Source organism: Eptesicus fuscus, chromosome 13 (genome assembly GCF_027574615.1).
Source record: "Eptesicus fuscus isolate TK198812 chromosome 13, DD_ASM_mEF_20220401, whole genome shotgun sequence".
Classification (NCBI taxonomy): Eukaryota; Metazoa; Chordata; class Mammalia; order Chiroptera; family Vespertilionidae; genus Eptesicus; species Eptesicus fuscus.
Genome location: NC_072485.1, coordinates 15266530 through 15273002, shown reverse-complemented (window position 1 = coordinate 15273002; position 6473 = coordinate 15266530). Strand labels below are relative to the sequence as shown.

The window sequence follows — 6473 nt, the reverse complement described above, 5'->3', positions numbered from 1 at the left end:
ATCTGCTGCAGTTGGGTGTGGGGCCAGCCTGTTCCATATCTCTGCTCCTCCTACCAGTCTCAGTGTGGCTTCTATTTATAGTTTGAGGACTTTCTTTCAGTTAAATTTCAGGAGGTTCTGAATTATGGTTGTTCTGTAGTTCAGTCGCAGTTTTGATGTAGTTGTGGGAGGATGCAAGTACCACATTTACTTACACTGCCATTTTGACCAAAAGCCGAGGAAATCCTTATTTTAAAGCTCTTAGTTTATTACTTCTCTCATGAAAAATCTGCACAATCACTACAGAGAAATCACTGAAGAACCTTTACTTCTTTTTGCCAGCACCAACATTGGCCTTTGCAGTCCCCCCGACTTTTTTTATTCTGTTCTTGCATTCCTTTCCTATTTTCTTGAGGTCTTCTTCTCATATAGGTCATGTCTTGCATGTCTATGTGTTGGTTCATTTTTCTTTGTATAATGCAAGGAATCGTAAGTCATACCAAAGCCAGTTGTCCTGCCACCACCAAAATGGGTTCTGAATCCAAATACAAAGGTGACATCTGATGTGGTCTTATACATTTTGTCTAGTCTTTCCCTAGTTTCCATCTTAGGTACTGTTACCTTCTCAGGGTGAAGGACGTCAATGACCATACTAAAGTGGTCTGTTGGTCATGAACTTCCTAGTCTAGATAGTGACTGTGTCATTCATGATGGAGGCCAATCTTCGAGCAGCCAGGGAAGGGTAAAAATCCCCAAAGAAGTCTTTTATGGCATAGGGATGTCAAAACAAGAAAATGGGATTCAAATAAGCTTTACCCAAGATATCAAAGCAAAGCTCAAGATAGACCTCCTAACAGTTTTACAGCAAAATTTGGAAGAAGATCAAAGGGCCTGGGAAGCAAGACACAGCGTTAGCAGTATATTCTCTTGAATAATGGTGGTGGAAATGCTCTGGCCAAACCTGAAAGGATTAGAGAAGGTATGGCTTAAAAATGGCTTTCTTCATCTAATTGGAGACGTACCACAACCATGGGAGTATTTACCCTCAAAAGGACAGAGAAAAGGAAGGAGAGAGATACCAAAACACTCAAGGAGGTGCCCCAAAGCCTTCCTTTAACTTCTCATTATCAAAGGCTGAGCTAGTCCCTGCGCTCCTATAGTCTACCCCCATCACTACCACCTCATCACCAACCCAGTTCTCAGAGTCTTGGTTCCAAGTGTTCTGCTTAATCATGATTAGAATGGATGCCCTAAGCCCTGCCCTTGGAAGCTGCATTGTTGTAGCATTGACCTCATCTATAATTGAAAGTAGAATATGGTAATTCATGCTCCACAACCAAATGTCCCTTCTCTCTCACTCTCTTTCCAAAATGCACCTGATTGAATAAGGTGGGGATAAAGCAAGGTGGTGTCTCCGGGCAGAGAAAAGCCTTTCCCTCTGAGCTGCTGATCAGAAATAATAAATACAGGACCCAGGATAAGCTCTGAGGCTAAGCCTACGTACTGAGAGTTATCAAAAAGATCAGAGGACACAGGTTTAGTTATTAAGATTAGTGAGATGAATTTGTCATAAAAAAGATAACAAATGTTGACAAGGGCATGGAGGAAAGGGAATAGTTGTGCATTGTTTGTGGGAATGTAAATTGGTAAAGAAATTATGGAAAACAGCATGGAGGTTCCTCAAAAAAATTAAAAATAAAACTACCATATATAATCCAGCAATTCCACTTCTGGGCATATATTCAAAGGAAACAAAATCACTGTCCCGGAGAGATATCTGCACCCCCATATTCATTGAGCATTATTTGCAGTAGTCAAAAAATGGATACAACCTAAGTGTCTATCAACAGATGAATGGATAAAGAAAATGTCACACACAGTGAAAAATGTCACACACACACACACACACACACACACACTCACACACACAGTGGAATACTATTCAACCACAAAAAAAAGAGAAAATTCTGCCATTTGCAACAATATGGAAGAATTTTGAGTGCAATATGTTAGGTAAAATAAGTCAGACAGAGAAAGAAAAATACTTTATGATTGCACTTATATATGGAATCTTAAGAAAACAAACAAACAAAAACCACCAACCTCAGAAATACAGAGATCAGATTGGTAGTTGCCAAAAGTGGGGGGATGGTAGGTAGGCAAAAGGTACAAACTTCCAAGTATAAGATAAATGAATTCTGGGACATAACAGAACATGATGACTATCTATAATAATAAAAGCGTAATAGCCATACAGCAGAATGACTGTCCTGATGACCATGCTATGACACACATTGGTACCAGGCCAGCCAAGGCAGGTGCGATGCGATTGGTTGGGGGGCCCGCCATTGCCCCACGATTGCCCCGCAGAGAGAGGCCAAGGCCACCGGCCAGCAGGGTGATCGATCCGGGGGCTCTGTGGAACCAGGGAACCAGGGGTGTGTGGTGGCGGATGCAGGCAGTGCCAGGCCAAGACGGTGGAGGGGGGGGGGCGGGGAGGGGCACGAGGGCCCTGCCAGCCAGGGCTGTGAAGGCCTACCCTTGCATGAATTTCGTGCATCGGGCCTCTAGTAGTTAATAATACTGTATTGCATATTTGCAAATTGCTAAGAGAATAGATCTTAATAGTAAAAGTTTCATCACAAGGAAAAATACTTGTAACTGTGAGGTGATGACTGTTACCTAGATTTGTGATAATCATTTTGCAATATACACATATATCAAATCATTATATTGTACACCTTAAATTTATGCATTGTTATATGTCCATTATATCCCAATAAAACTGAGAGGGGGGAGAAGTGTCCAAACCTTGAGTATCAGTGTAAATCTGAAGGTGTAGAATAGGTTGCCCTCTTGCTAACAGGGCAACTCCCACTGCCTATCTCCTGACCCTGACATTGCTGGCATCTTCCCTGCAGGAGCAATTCTTCCCTGATTTTGCTACCTTTTCAGACCTGCTCTATGCAGGAAGAGTTCAGGATTGGCAAGAACTGCAATTAAGTCACCAAAGTGCTAGAGGTTAAAGATTTCAGTGGACAGAGCAGAGTTCAAAAGCTCTTGGATCCTGGGAACATGATATTTCGGAATGTTTCCTTTGAATTCTGATTTTCTTGAAACGCCATGTGGATGGTTTGGTGATGAAGTGTCAGGTCCAAAGTGGCCAGAAGCAGATGTTTGGGCCTTCTTCTAGCCAAAGGACCTGGTAAGTGAAAGCCCCCTATGGTAATACAAAGCATTCCCTCTCCTGGAGTGCACTCTGTATGTCTAACTCCAGGGGTGATATTGAGAAAAATTCAGACTCCAAACCCTGGCAGCACTCACCATTACTAACACGAACCCTTCTTGGCCCTCACTATGCCCACCCAACCTCTTGCAGCCCAATTACTTCTATCTTCTGATCCTGGTTCAGCATTTCCCCCTCAATCCCCGTTCTGGCCTGCCCATCCCAGTGAAACAAACAAACAAACAAAAAAATCAAAAATACAAAAAAAACCCACACTAAAATGATTATGTGTCCTCTCATTGTTATACATAAAATTATCTGTTATTTCAGAAGTGATCCTGTGTGTCAGATGTTATTCTGTTAAAATAAGGGCTTTATCCACAAGAATCTTGTATTTTCAGAAGAGATACAGAGAATTTTAAGTTAAACACATTTTCTTTTAAAAGTAAGATAATTACAGAAGCTGAAAAAGGCTGGGGAAATTTTTAAAGAGTTATGTGACACATAAAGGCCAACTGTGAGCCTTGTCATATAGAGTGACCATGGGTAGGGTGGTCTGAGACCCGATGAATGAGCTGGAGCTGTCAGGGAAGTACCAGGCAGACAGTACCCCAGACACGGGAACAGCTGTTGCAGAGGTCCTCAAGCAGAGCAAGGTTTGCACGCTCCTGGAAGAAAAACGACGCCCGTGTGGCTGGAAATGAGCCAAGAAAAGAGGTGAAGCCAGGGAAGGCAGGGTCCACTCATGTGAGGCTTTGTAGGATTTTAGTCCTAAAGCAATGGAACGACTTCGAAGGACTTTAAGTGTGACATGATCTGATCTATGTTTTATGAAAATCTACTTTGGGTGCTCAATGGAGTAAAGTTATAAGGGGCAGAGCTCTATTCAGAAACCAGGCAAGGGATTGTGGTGGTTTAAATTAGAAACAGTGGTGAGAGTGGCAGTGGATTAAAGTGCAATAATCCTCTAAATTTTGAAGACTGCACAGCCAGTTAGTTGCATGCAGAGCCAGGGTTCAATCTTTTACCTGTCTGATGCCAAAGTATGTTTTTCTTCCTCTGCATTTCTTTGAGTCTCTGTTTTCTCATCTGTAAAAAATAGTTTGGATTAGATTCTCTGTGAGATGCCTTCCACTTCTAAAATATCAAAACTTTCCAACTAATTCATTGAAACTTGAGCAAATTCCCTCTGCTTAGATAAGTTTGATGCTCGTTGTATAAAGTCTCACCATATGTGCAACCCAATTTGTTTTGTGTCTTACTTGGCAAGGAAACATACACACAGGTATAGAACATCCATGTGGTATTCAGTTTACAGGAATCTTCAAGGTAAGGGTGAGAAAGAGACCGTGTCTAGATACTGCATAAGCAGGGAGTTGGGTTGTCTGCAGAAAGCAGTCTAACCAGTAAGAAATAGTGGTGGAGGGCAGGTGGAAAGGAGTGCCTAAAGGGGATAGGTTATCACATAATCACTGGAAATAAATAACAAGACACAAGATGAACAAATGATCAAATATATCAGTTGTATAATAAGAGTCCTTTAACAATCAAACCATGGTGTTTTGTTTTTTAACACATCTTCATTATTTGAATTTTTGGATGAAGTGTGTATTACTTTTGTAGTATAAATGTTTTCTTAAACAGAAACGGCTAGCTTATAGTAACAGATATATTACAGTGAGGACTTCCGTAGTGTGGCAATACACTGTGGATATTCTAAGAAAGGCACAAGTTCAAATATTTTGGTGGGAGAGCAGAGAGGAAGTAAGACATTGAGAGTCATTTAATGTAGTGACTGACAGCCCATATTCTGGAGCCAGACTGCTTCCCTTGAAATTCCAGCTCTAGCCATTACTGGCTATGAGGCCTGGGGCAAACTGTGTAATCCCCCGGGCCTCTGAGTCCTCATCCATAAAATGGATTCAATAACCATCCCATGCCATAGAGTAACTGTAAAAAATAAATGAGTTAATTTATGTAATGATATTAAACTTGGAATGAAAAGGGCAAGTCAGGACTCTGTCTATTCCTATGACTCTTTCAATAGCTTCTTTGTGGCCTTCCCATTTTTTGCTGCCTAAACTCTACTTGCTTACCTTGTTACTGTAGTTCTCTAGAGACCCTTACTTTCCTCCCACTGGGAAGGAAAAGACACTCTGGAAATATCAGAGCTTGCTTACTCTTCCTCTTCCAGAAGGAGCCATAGGGGAAAATGATTTTCATTTGCCCATCCAGATGTTGGCTGCTAAGCATTGGAGCTTTGGGTCCCATATTCAGTCTCTCTCAGAAGCAGAGTACAGCATAATGCTTAAGAGTTTCCATCACTTGGTAGCGGTGTGGGCCATTTGCTTAACTCTGTTAAGCTTCAGTTTCTTCATCTACAAAAGGACATAATGGCATTTACTTTATAGACCTGTTGTGACAAATAAGATAACACACTGAGAGGAATCAGCCTTGTTAATGTTAGCTATTTTATTATGTTGTTACTAGAGGCCCTGTGCATGAAATTTGTGCATGGGTGGGGTCTCTAGGCCTGGCCGGTGATCAGGGCCAATCGGGGTCTTCCTGCCAGCTGCTGGCCAGGGCCTGCTGGAAGGGGGGAAGGACCGCCGGAGGTTGGCAGGCCAGTAGCGGGGGGGCGGGGGGAGGGTGGCTGTGGGAGCACACTGACCACCAAGGGGCAGCTCCTGCATTGAGCATCTGCCCCCTGGTGGTCAGTGCACATCACAGTGACTGGTCATTCTGGTCGTTCCGGTATTCCGGTCACTTAGGCTTTTATATATATAGATGTCCTAACAATAATGATCATAGCAAACTGTTCTCCCTCTTGTTTGCTCTGCTCCAGCCACAAAAGTCTTCTTTTCTGCTCCCCCACAAGGCAGCCATTCCTGTCTCAGACCATTTTCTCTGACACCCCCATTAAAAGAAGAGGTGTTACAACTCACTGCATGCCACCCACCATCCAAACTGTTACACAGAGGCCTGGGTCATCTATAGATGTTCCATTTCCTTTCTTTTTTTCGTGTGTGTGTGTGGTGAATCGTATTGGAATAGGGAAACCATAGAGGAGCTGGTCCTTATTCTGTCACTAGCTTCTGCATGGCATGTTCACATGGCTGGCATGTTCATCTTCCTGCCTGGGTCTTCATATGGCTGGATCCTTCTCAATATTCCATCTCAACTGAATAGTCACCTCCACAGAGAGGCTTTCCCTGACCAGACCAGCTAAAGTGCCTCCCTCATCTAATCACTCTCTATATTATTTCCC

General features: G+C 42.6%; 1 pseudogene; it reads right to left on the bottom strand.

The window, feature by feature from the left end:
* Window positions 1-304: 304 nt before the first annotated feature.
* Window positions 305-688, bottom strand: LOC103303170 (40S ribosomal protein S24-like; annotated as a pseudogene).
* Window positions 689-6473: the final 5785 nt, after the last annotated feature.